At 39.9% G+C, this 11,420-nt stretch overlaps 1 protein-coding gene across 1 annotated transcript in view; it reads right to left on the reverse strand.

The window, feature by feature from the left end:
* KCNIP1 (potassium voltage-gated channel interacting protein 1) overlaps window positions 1-11,420 on the reverse strand; it is a 436,690-nt gene that overhangs the window by 379,152 nt on the left and 46,118 nt on the right. The window lies entirely within an intron of this gene.

Consider the following 11,420-nt stretch of genomic DNA (forward strand, 5'->3'; position numbering starts at 1 on the left):
CAAAGAAGTTTTAAAGTATTTCAGCTGCTTATCTATCTTTTTGCAGTATACTGGGTAATAAAAATAAAATGAAAAAAATAAAACCCCCATTCATTTCCAAAAGCTATTCACAGACTTAGAGATAAGCAAGACTCAGCATGGGGCATACTCTGAACAAGTACTTATGGAAACATAAGCTTTCAAGAATGTCTTGTGACAGATTTTTGGTTCCTGTTACTAATCTTCCTAGCCGGATATCATCCCCACAGAGTTCTGATTACTGAGCTCCACAACTGTCACAGGCATGAAAAAGGAAGCTGAATCTTGCTCCTCATTTTTTCTGATCTTTCTTATCATCCTCTATTTCCCTTTTCAAGTAAACTCTTCTTGTAATTTCTCTTCTTTCTCATTTTTCTTTTGGTCATCTTTGTGTTTCTCCCTGGAATAGATAGCGGCCTTAATCACATAACAGAAATTCACTTGCACCTCTGCCATTCTGGTTCCCATACGGCTACAAGTCATAACAGTTAGGTTCAGCATAGCATGTATTGCAAGCATAAGAGGCCAAAAACCTGACTACTAGTAAAAGAAAGTAAAAAAAACACATTTCCTGCAGTCTCAAATCTGTTGTCAGAAACAAGATGTGAATGTAACAGTACCAACACATTCGTTCTTTCATCATGGAAATAATCCTTCACCACTCAGGTTAGTAGGTTGCATTCAACTCTCTTTGGGTTTAAGTCCATTTACTGTTAAAGAACGGTGTCACAGCTCATTTACTTGCAAAACTTTATTGAAGACTTTTGGCAGGCTCAGTAGGCATAACACATACCAACACCCTATCTCAGTCCAGCCTTGGAGACATTGCCTCTTCTAGAACTTGACCACAGGTATTATTTGTTGAACTACTGTGCTAAGTGTAAGAGTGCTTTCCCCATGCTGGTAACTTTTGTCTATAAATAAAGACAAGGGATCCAGGAAGTTACATCTAAAAATTCTCTAAACCTTAGCAGTTCATACCAAATCCCAAAACTCATGCTATCTCTTACAAGCCTGTTTCTGGTGTTTTCAGCATCCCACTAGGATACTATTTAAAAAAGAAGATGCTAAAGAATTCAGGTTGTTTTCCATCTAAGTTGCTTTCAAGAGAAGCATCACAAGATTTGGTCTATTTTCAAGTTGGCTGGTGTCACTAAGAAAAGTGTCAATCTTTCTCCCTCCTCCCGCTTTGTTTTTTTAAAAAAGGACTGCTCTGAAGAATTGCAGCAAAATGAAAGCAGTCCAGAGTCAGTAGAAGAGTCATATTACTAAGCTCTGCAGACCATGAAGAATATTGAGAAAAGCCAGAACTTTGACTGTAAACAGAAATACACAGGAAATGCAACAACGAAAGGCAAAAGCATGACTCCTGAGACAGTATGAAGTATGGGAAAGCTCTGAGGGACTTGGGAGGTTAACTTCCATCTCAGAAGCAAGTCCAACTGGCTCAGGGTAAATCTGGAGATATCCAAGAGTTTGTAATGTCAAAAGCAATGAAGAGGACTAAAGGAAACTAGAATATTTAGTGCAAAACATGCTGCTGTTTTGCCCAACAAAATGTCAGGTATAGACCTTCTTTGCACACATAAGCCCAATATCATTGAAGTCAAAGCTGAGGTAGTTATCTACATGAAGCCTGCTTGCCAGTGCTTTGTAAGAGTCTTCCTTTCTATGTGCAAAAAGAAAAACAGTAGGAATTAGAGAATGCTCCTTTTTCAGAGCACCTGCTGAGGGTGCACAATATTATCTCAGCACCCCTGCTATAAGTAGAACATAAGGAAACTGGAACAGGCTAGGATACATCTTGTGGCAACATAATGCAGGCAAATGAGGCAATGTGTTAGATTGGCTGGATATTGTGTCATCGTAAATTCTTGGCATGGCCGCGGTTCCAGTCCCTCTGCTACCTTGGCTCTCTAGTACCGATTCAATGAGTACAGCCAGAGTTCAGATTTTTAAAAGTTTGGATACATTTGCTTCTTGGCCTGTGAAAGAAATCAGTGGGGCATTATATGAGAAATTCATGCTATTTTCTTTTTTGGGCATGACAGAGGTCTTGTCAGGTGACAACAAGGAGACATGTGCTGCAAATTCTGCATCATGACCACACAATATCAATACAAGTTGTAACTATCTTTTTACTTTAGTTTCTGTTATAATCATTTATGGATCATTTTGATGTCTTGAACTTGGCTCAGAAATCCTACAAGAAGTTTGCAAACCCTGCAAAAAAAATCCTGATCAATTCTTCTGTTTGCTCCCACAGATAGACACCTGCCAATTTATGCAGATTTTGAAGAGGTTTTGGCTAGCACATCCTTAGTTATGTCCAAAATATTTTAATGAAGAAACTATGGAGATGTTCCCATATGCAGCTATTATCCTGGCATTATTACCTTTGCAGGAATCCGATCTTCTTAATTCAAATGCAAGACAAAACCCTTGATATAAAGGGCACCTTGTACACACAGGTATTTAGTACCTGACAAAAATCGTGAAGTCATACACAGGAAGCTTATTACACTTCCTCCACCTCCCATGTCAGTGCCAGCAATCTGTAAGCTTTTTGGAGAGCATCTGCATCAAAAGCAGGGTAGAAGAAGGGGGAGGAGGAGACATATAAACACATTATTGGCTCTTGTTTTAATAAGGTCTCTGATTAGCCTCAAACAGTTTACACAGTGATACTTGATGACCATTTTAAGTTTGAGAACTTTATCACCCAGAAAAAAATGGACAGCAAGCTTCATTTATTTTGTCAAGATGAAACTATTAAATCACAGGTCTGTAAAAGGATTATTTGTCAGGAATGGCTAGGATCAGTACCCGGGAACTGCAGGCCAAATTCCAGCCATATATATCTGAAACTGAACCTGCTATACCACAGACACTTAATCTATCCCCTCCTGTGTTACCATTCACTATTCTTTCAGCTTCTGCCAGACAAAGAGATGCCCATCCCCATATATAGTTGGGGAAAAGGTACTACAGACATCAATCTATTAGAGTACTGGTTTGTGACTCTGTTCCCTACATTTTTATTTTCAGCAAACCTGCAAGAAATACTACAGTAACAGGTTCCTCTATTTGCCAAAATTTGGCTTCATTTGCTTACGCCAGTTTTTAAATAATACTACTTAAGGTGTGCATGAGCTGTCAGCATAGATCCTCTTGCCACTGAAGTCAAGTGGTAAAAAAATCCCATCTTGTAGAGTCAAGAAAGAACAGCATTTTGGTTTTCATCTAGTGTTCTTCACCCATAGTTATACGTTATTTTTTTTTTTAAAATCCAGCTAGTTAAGACACCACCATCCACCCCACCCCACTCTCCCTAAAAAAAAATAAATCTGAAAGTCAGCCATTGGCTTAAAGCCCAGTTCAAAGCCCACTGCTGTGGACCACCCACATTTCACACATCATCCCTATGAACATTGCAGTGCTTTGTAACTCATCACACACAATCAAAGTTCAGGATGCAGTTTTCACCTTTTCTTTCCTTTAGCCTGGGTGTGTGTGTGGGGGGGGGGGGGGGGGGAAGCAGCAAGAGGAAAAAAAGGCTTATTCACCTAGAAACTGAATGAGAAAAGCAACAGACTGAAAGAACCTGAGGGGGATAAAATAATTTTGATAAGAACAAAGAAATCCAGGGGGAGCATAGAATTGCTGAGCAAGTACAAAGACAGATAATGAAGATTAAACATTGCCACTGTTTATGCCCTAAAGTAGTGAGCCATAGCATTTCATCAAGAGGTTTCCAAATCCTGTAAAACGTCTCAGAAGTTCCTACTAAAGTGCATAGCACTGTTAACAAAGCTCACTAAAATGAAGGGCCAAGGTTTGTAAGTTTATTTTCATGGAAACTGTGTTGATACCCATAAAAATTTAACATAAAACTATGACCTGAAACTAGTTTTCATATATTCTTGTTTACTGGTTTGTAATTACAATACTGTGAGATACAAAAGGAGATGAGAAAGATTAGAAAAGTAACTTTTTAGTGTTCAACTCTCTTCCTCTGCAAGCAAAAGCAAAATACACATTACTGGAATCCAGTTCTCCAAGTACTCAATTTTAACTGCAACAGAACCATTTCACTCTACAGGGGACTCTGCTCAGCTACAAAGGTCTTCCCTCTTGAAATCCTCTGCATTACAAGAACTTGTGTCTGTAAAATGAGGTTACAAACCACACTAGCATCAGCACTCACTACATTTGAGGTCGGAAAAATAGAAGAAGTTACTAAGTTATTGTAGCCACACTTGCATTCATGGTTCAGAAAAAGTAAACCAGGGCAAAGCAATTCACATCACATCCTGGGTCAGATGTCCTTCTTGGAGGCTTGTTAAACATGTCCAGCCCTCCAGAAACCAGAACATCCCTTCCTGAAGGAAAGGTCGTCCTGAAACTTTTGGGCCTTAATGGTTCAGTAATTCTTTCTCTCATTCTACTCATTCCTGTCATTTCTAGCAAAGCCTTCTGGTAGAGGAAAAGAGGTTCTGCAATGCAAGTGCCAGTTCCTGCCAGATTGTATGCACAAACATCAAATTCCTCCCAACAGTCACAGGTTTCTATCTTGGTTCATCAGTCCATTCCTTCTCACAACGCTGCAAGGTTAGCGGCAATAACACAGAAAACAAGAAACTAAACATCAACAGTGAAAACAGTAGGGTCCAAGGGAGAAATATACAGTTAAAGTGAGGAAGGCTGAGAGTTACAGAGCAAGGTCTAATAGTTTCTTCTCCCCACAAAAAGAATTAGTGCTGTTTCCTCAAGCAACACACATTTTATTAACATCTTTGAAGTCCATGCAGGTATACTATCAAATCTTCCTGGTGGTGAAAAGATTCAAGGTAGAAACTGTGCACAAATATAGCCTATATGTATCTCCGATAGGGTATATGTCCTAGTGGCCCAAATATTTTCTTCTCCTCAGCTCTGCTTCCACTTTTCTTTGAGAAATTTAAATTTGCACACAGAACTCCTTTTTTGCACTCTGTGGTAGAGTGAGATGCAAACACATCCATGCTGTACAAGAGCCATTTGCTTCACCACAGTTTCTGGCAACCAGGACCTCATAGTCCAGTGAGGTGCTGCACCAAGAGAAGACAGTCCTGCAGTAAAACTGGGGGTAGAAGTGACACTGAAATGATCAAGCATCAACATAGCCTTTCACCTTTGCATGCCCTGAGCACTTGCTCCTTCTGCCCAGCGTCTGTGCCTCATCTTGGTATTTCAACCTTCAGTTATCAATAAAGCAAGCAAGTGAAAAATAGTACGAGAAGCACAAAGACCATGATTACAGAATAAAAGTGTTGCCAACCCAAAAGCATGACCGGTTGAAAAAGGTGAAGAAGTGTGACATTACCTCTGTTTCTGCCGCTGTTCTGTCAAGATAGGAAGTTAGGGCTTCTAATGTGTAAAAAAGACCATTTCCTAGCAATTCTCTCCACCAAATCCCTGCCACACCTCTCCCTCCATCACTCCCCTCCTGTTCTCCACACACGGAGCAGCTGAGGCTTTTGTTTCTCTATGTCAGCACAGAATAAATGTACTTCGGCAAGTGAATCTGAAAAAATGGTATTCACAAACTATGTTCCTCTGGTCTGCCATATATGTCAGACCCTCTTCAGCTGAAACCTGCCACAAGTCATGGAAAAATCCAGTACCAGGTTGTTGTAGTAGTAGCCTGCATGACCTCCTCTCTTACACAGACAAAATTAATGACCTCTGCTACCAATGGCTCATTTGAGTTTTTAATCACAGTGGAAATTGCTCCATAAGCCCAAAACATCTGTGTCAGTCACCTCTTGGGGCAATGTTACTTTGAAATGGATTAAAATTCCCCAGGTAAAGGAAGAGCTCAAAGTAATCATGTTACTTTCATGAAAAGTGTATATTAAAGCACATTAAATGCCTAGATATTGGGACTGCACTCCAAAAGGAAATTTAACTGCTTCAAGGAACACAAGATCAATGCTATTATTTTTAGGCCACAGTCTCATTTACAGTAACTTTCTGCAACAAAAGAGTAATGTTAAAGAAAAGATTTACTTTAATTCCTTATATCAATCTGACTTAGGGCAAGAAGAAAAAAATTGTGAACTTTTCTATACAGAACAGGCATGGAATAGAAAGAAAGGACATTTCATAATATATTTTCATTTCATTTCACCACCACCTTTTTTTTTTTTTTTTTTTAATCCTGTCTTTAAGCAATTTAATTCCAGAAAAAGAAGGCACATCACCCTTGCTACCACTATGTTTTGCATCTCTTTTCTGGAGACTTTGTAACTCACTGCAGCAAGGCTGATACACTTACAGTATCATGTATTTTGGGAGCATAGGAAACTAAAGGATAGCACATCGCTTCTCAATCTCCCCTCACCAATACAGGAGAGGAGTAAATGTGTCACAGCAATAAAGGCTGTCAATGTGTGGACACGAACAAAGAGGTAGAAAGCACCTCACTCACCATAACAGCAGCAGCAGCACATCAGGGAGCAGAGCTCTCAGCAAAGGAAGCAATGGCATCAGGGATCACAGCGGACAGCAATAGGCTCCAGCTGTGGGGTTTCAACAGGCGGTTCACATGAACCATACTAACTGCCCTGACTTCTATTATTTGATAAGCAATAACAAAATACCACTTATGATATATGCCTTGTACTCAAGTTACCAATATCCAGGCTTCCCAAAACACAGAGGTTCTCCCTCAAGCCAAGAAAAAGTTTTTATCGTTTCTATATGACTTACCATAACCAGACTGCCTGATGCCCAGAACTTAGACAGTAAATTAAGTCATGCAGATTTGCTTAACTTAAGGTGCTCATCTGCAACTTGCATATGCAGTAGGTCTGACATATCTAGAACGTGTTAGGCCGCACGCGGCCGTGATGCTGACGGGGGTTTGTCAGACAGAAATACAGGGGCTCTACTCAGTTCCAAAAAGTAAAAAGTAAAGAAGTCTTAACAGCAACTCTCTGATCTCTTCTGCTATACAGAACTGTGTTATTTCTGAGTAGATGACTGGAATTGCATTCTCATAGGCTTACTTAACATCACAGACTGTTATGTCTAAATATCTTATTTTGTGAAAGCTTCTTCACATTTCTCCTCTTTTCTGCCTGCATTTTGTCAGCTTAGCAAACTACCCAATACGGGGGTGAAGGGCCAGGGAGAAGCAGGTGATGACCAAAAACCAAAACACTTTTCCTTTTATTGGCCAGGCTGCATAATGAGTTATACTCAACTTAATATAGTGAGTGCCTTCCGTTACGAAATGACATTTCATTAATGTATTTGGCCTTCAGACAGCAAGAACAGAAATACTGTTCCTATTCTACAGACGAGGGGAAAGTCCTTCTTTCAGATACAGTACAAACATGGAACCAACAAGGTTCAGAAACAGAAATTTACCATTTCACTGAAGAAACCAACTTCACAGATGACAGCAGAGACCATTAGCAACAATACTACCAGAGTTAGCCCTCCATCCTATCTTGGATAAGCATCTGCCTTGATTATCTGGCAATGCTTACGTCTCCCAGCACGAGCACATGGTACCTGTACACTACATGCCACACTTTAACATGTCAGAAAGTTGCTGTACTAAGTTTGCAAATTCAGGAAAGGTCTTATATTTGCTCTATGTTGTAGTTAACCTGACCATGACTATGTTCATAGCAGCTTCTGTTTACCTGACATCAGATACTACTCAGTCTTTGCATAAAGTTCCCATCAGCATCAAATGTAATGCTATATGCATTGCATGTCTGAGACACACTTTCAAAAGCAGACAACACCAACTTCTAACTACACTGAAAATTTTTTATTCAGGTTTGTTTGCTACTGTCACACAGCTAAGCATATAGCAGTGAGAGAGCACAAGTCACTGTGGCAGATAAAAGGAGTAAGGTGGGAGATGCCATGGTCTCAGAACAACCCCCATGCCCCCTCTGTACTTCTACCTGCAAACATACAGAGCACCCTGCAGAAACTCAGCAAACCCGGTCAGCTGATTGCCTCTCACTTGCCAGGCAAAGGCAGTTAGCTCTTTTTGCTCATCTAACAAAGCAAGGAAAAAAAAAATTACTTCCCTTTGTAAAATACTTTTAAATTCACAATCGAAATTTCTATACAATGTGGTGTGAGTTTGTTTTGTTTGGGTTTGAGGGGTTTTTTTGTGGTGGTGTTTGTTGTTTTCTTTTTAAATCTCAAGGGCTCCTCTATCTGGAATATCTTTATTAAGAACCGATTACACATGCAAGATCCAACCTGAGAAAGGAGTATATGCACTTACTCTCTGATTGAAAACCATGCCCTTAATCTCTGAAGTCAGTTAGTATGTATCCACAGATGGCTGGGTACAGCAAACAGTTAAGTATCCTCTCTAACTTCAGTTTCAACACACAGTAGTAAGTGTTGTTAGTAACTTCAGACACAAATGAAATTCTACCACAACATCATGCTTTAATACAGGTATAACATCACAGGAAGGCCCATCACGTTACAGCTACCTTCCAACTCAGGGAATCTTCACAAGCACACAGCCACCACGCTGCAAAGTTAGAGGCCAAACAAATGATCCAAAATCCCTGTTTATGTGTGTGTGACAAGTTCTGAGGAATCTCTCAGTCCTCAGGAAACTGGTGAGTTATCAGCAAGTCCAGCAAACAGTTTGTTAATTTAGTTGCTTAAAAGAAAGCAGCTGAGTCTGAAAGCTTGCCCGTGCCTGATTTAGACATGCCAGCACTTAGGACATCTGCCTCCTTCTAACTTGCATAATTTTTAATACGTGACTGTTCCTTGTTCAAGAGCCACAGCTTCTCTTTATGATGCCCATTAAAAATGACAATGTACTACACTATGAATATGTTTCAATTAGGAAGGTGGGAGCTAATAACTTTGTAGGGCTCTCTGAAGATACAAACAACTGTTCTCATTTCACAGCTCAGTGATTCTTCAGAAGCACAAGAAAGCCCTGGAAATAAAATTACAATACTTATTAAACTGGCTCTGTCTCATAGCCATTAAGTTTTTCTTATGCCCTAACATGAAAATAACCCTTATGGATGATTGCCTTAGAAGAATAGAATACGCAGTTCTGACCAACAAAAAGATACTGGTGTTTGTTTGGGGTTTTTTTACCTTTCATACTTTTTCCTTTCCCCTTTTTAACTCCTGAACTCCTCTTTACACTGGAGCCAAAAGGGGGTTCACAGTTTGCAAATTCACATCACTTCTGCCTGTGTATGGACACTATTTGTATAATCTGACTAGGACTTCCAGCAAGATCCACCTGTTACATATGCATAACAGCCTAATGCATAACAGGTCACCTGCAACCACAAAATAAGTTTAATTCATGTGATGTCACATCAAGAAACTGTTCAGTAGCACATGGGGTTGAACCAGACTCTCCTGAGCTTCCTTGAAGCTTCAGAGTCAGTCTGATTTCTTGGGAGGGTTAAGAGTCCTCTGAACTAAAACACACCTGCCATGACCATGCCCTATCAGAAACAAAAAGGAGCTGGGAGAAAGCATTCTGCAATACAGATGATGCAGAAAGGACAACAGTTTGAGTACTAGTTACAGAGTAGTACAGGAAACAAACATCAGAAACTTTTCCCCTGCCATTGTTGTAACGTTTACAGTCCCTTCATATTTTTACTTACAAAACAGAGCTACAATCCTTGTATGCTAATGTTTACACAATTTCTCTTTCAGATCTACATGCCTTCTCTTCCATGTTTTTATTTCCACTAGCACTTACAGAGAAAATAACTACTCAGAAATATTTGTCTTAATTCTCTTCAATTTCTCTGATAGTTTCTTGCAGTTCTGGAGACTGATAATTTTAAGTGTAAATACTTTGCTAACCTACAGACACAGCAGGTCTTCCAAGTTGAAAAATTGCTCATTTTTCAAAGAATTGTGGGAAACGATCCCTCAAATTTAATTTATTTTGTCCTTAGCTAAAATTTAATATATTAGAATAAAAAAAGTAGGAACCAAGACACTGAAAAGAAACTTTTTCAGATTCAAAATAGAGAATTTTAGTTCAGAAAAGCCTGTTCTGATACTCTCTTCCCTTTTTCTTCCTCCAGATACAGTCTGGGATTAACTTGGCTAAAACTAGTATTTATGAAAGGATCATAGACCAAAGGGGCTACTGCCTTTAGCTCCAGGTGACCTTAACTGGGCACAGTTTCTTCTGCTGCACATACTCAAAGAGCACTTCCAGGATCTCACCCTTTCCAGCAGTCACCCACACTCCCTCTCTGGGTCAGCATAAGGCCAAGAGAAACTGTTCATTACCAGTTAGCTGCTTACAAATAACCAGTGAATTAGTGTCCCTGCAGCAGATCCTCATGCAGGGGATACAGCTGGTCCTGTACTTCTCTGAGACCAGGGAAATCCTGCCTTGAACAAGCAGGTGAGTTGGTTCATGATGCCCCATATTGATAGCCAGGAGCAAGGCTCGGAGAGGAGTGAGCACTGCAGCTCCTGCAAGGAAAGGTGCACCAAGGCAAAAGTGCATGGTGATCTCAACCAGACTGTTCCCTTTTTCCTCCCTTCCATCAAATTGGGAAAAAAAAAAATCCATGTGATTTTAATAAGGCATATGCTATTTTAGACTGCAGTACAGAATTACAGTCTATAAGATAACAAAGATTTGGCTTGCCATTGATACAGCTCTCACGCATACACATCACCATACAGGTCAGTGGCATATTGAAATATCCCAGGGTTAGAGTGGATATCAGCATAGCACCTCCCTTTGGCAAACCTATGTTATTTTATTGGGTTAGTTCTCCAAAAGCCAGAGGCCATCTGGACTTGCACATCTGCAGTGTACACGAGATGAAAAGAAACAAGCAAAAGGTAGATTGTGGTACCAGACTTGTAGCATAGCTTCTGTCTATTCAAATAAATCACCAGTGCACCTCAAGGTGAGCCAAAGCGCTCTACCACCACCTCCTTCCGTACACTGAGAAACTTCAGCAGTGTGATCTGTTCTGCCTGTGGAATCCACAAGATTTATGTTAATTTTGCAGAACTGCTTAGTGCTGCAGTTAAAAATTGATCCATGTGTGTTAGCCATCAGGGTTAAGGAGAGCAGGCAGAAGAGACAGTCAGAGTTCAAAATTCATTAATTTCAGTCAGCAAGGGTTACCTTGTTTTCTGCTTTGACTCCTGAATCACATAGTCCCCCAAAACCCCCACTTTCAATCAATTCCTCATTAAAAATATGACTTTTACTTGAGCCAAAGCCTGCACCTTTGAAATACTCGGTCTTGTTTTCCAAGTCTCAAAAAATGATAGAAAACTCCACTCAACCAGATCACTTTTTATCTGGGAATAAGTTTTGTTCGTAAGGCTTTTTTTTCAACCTTCAAATG

The sequence above is a fragment of the Falco biarmicus genome, chromosome 8 (assembly GCF_023638135.1).
Source record: "Falco biarmicus isolate bFalBia1 chromosome 8, bFalBia1.pri, whole genome shotgun sequence".
NCBI lineage: Eukaryota > Metazoa > Chordata > Aves > Falconiformes > Falconidae > Falco > Falco biarmicus.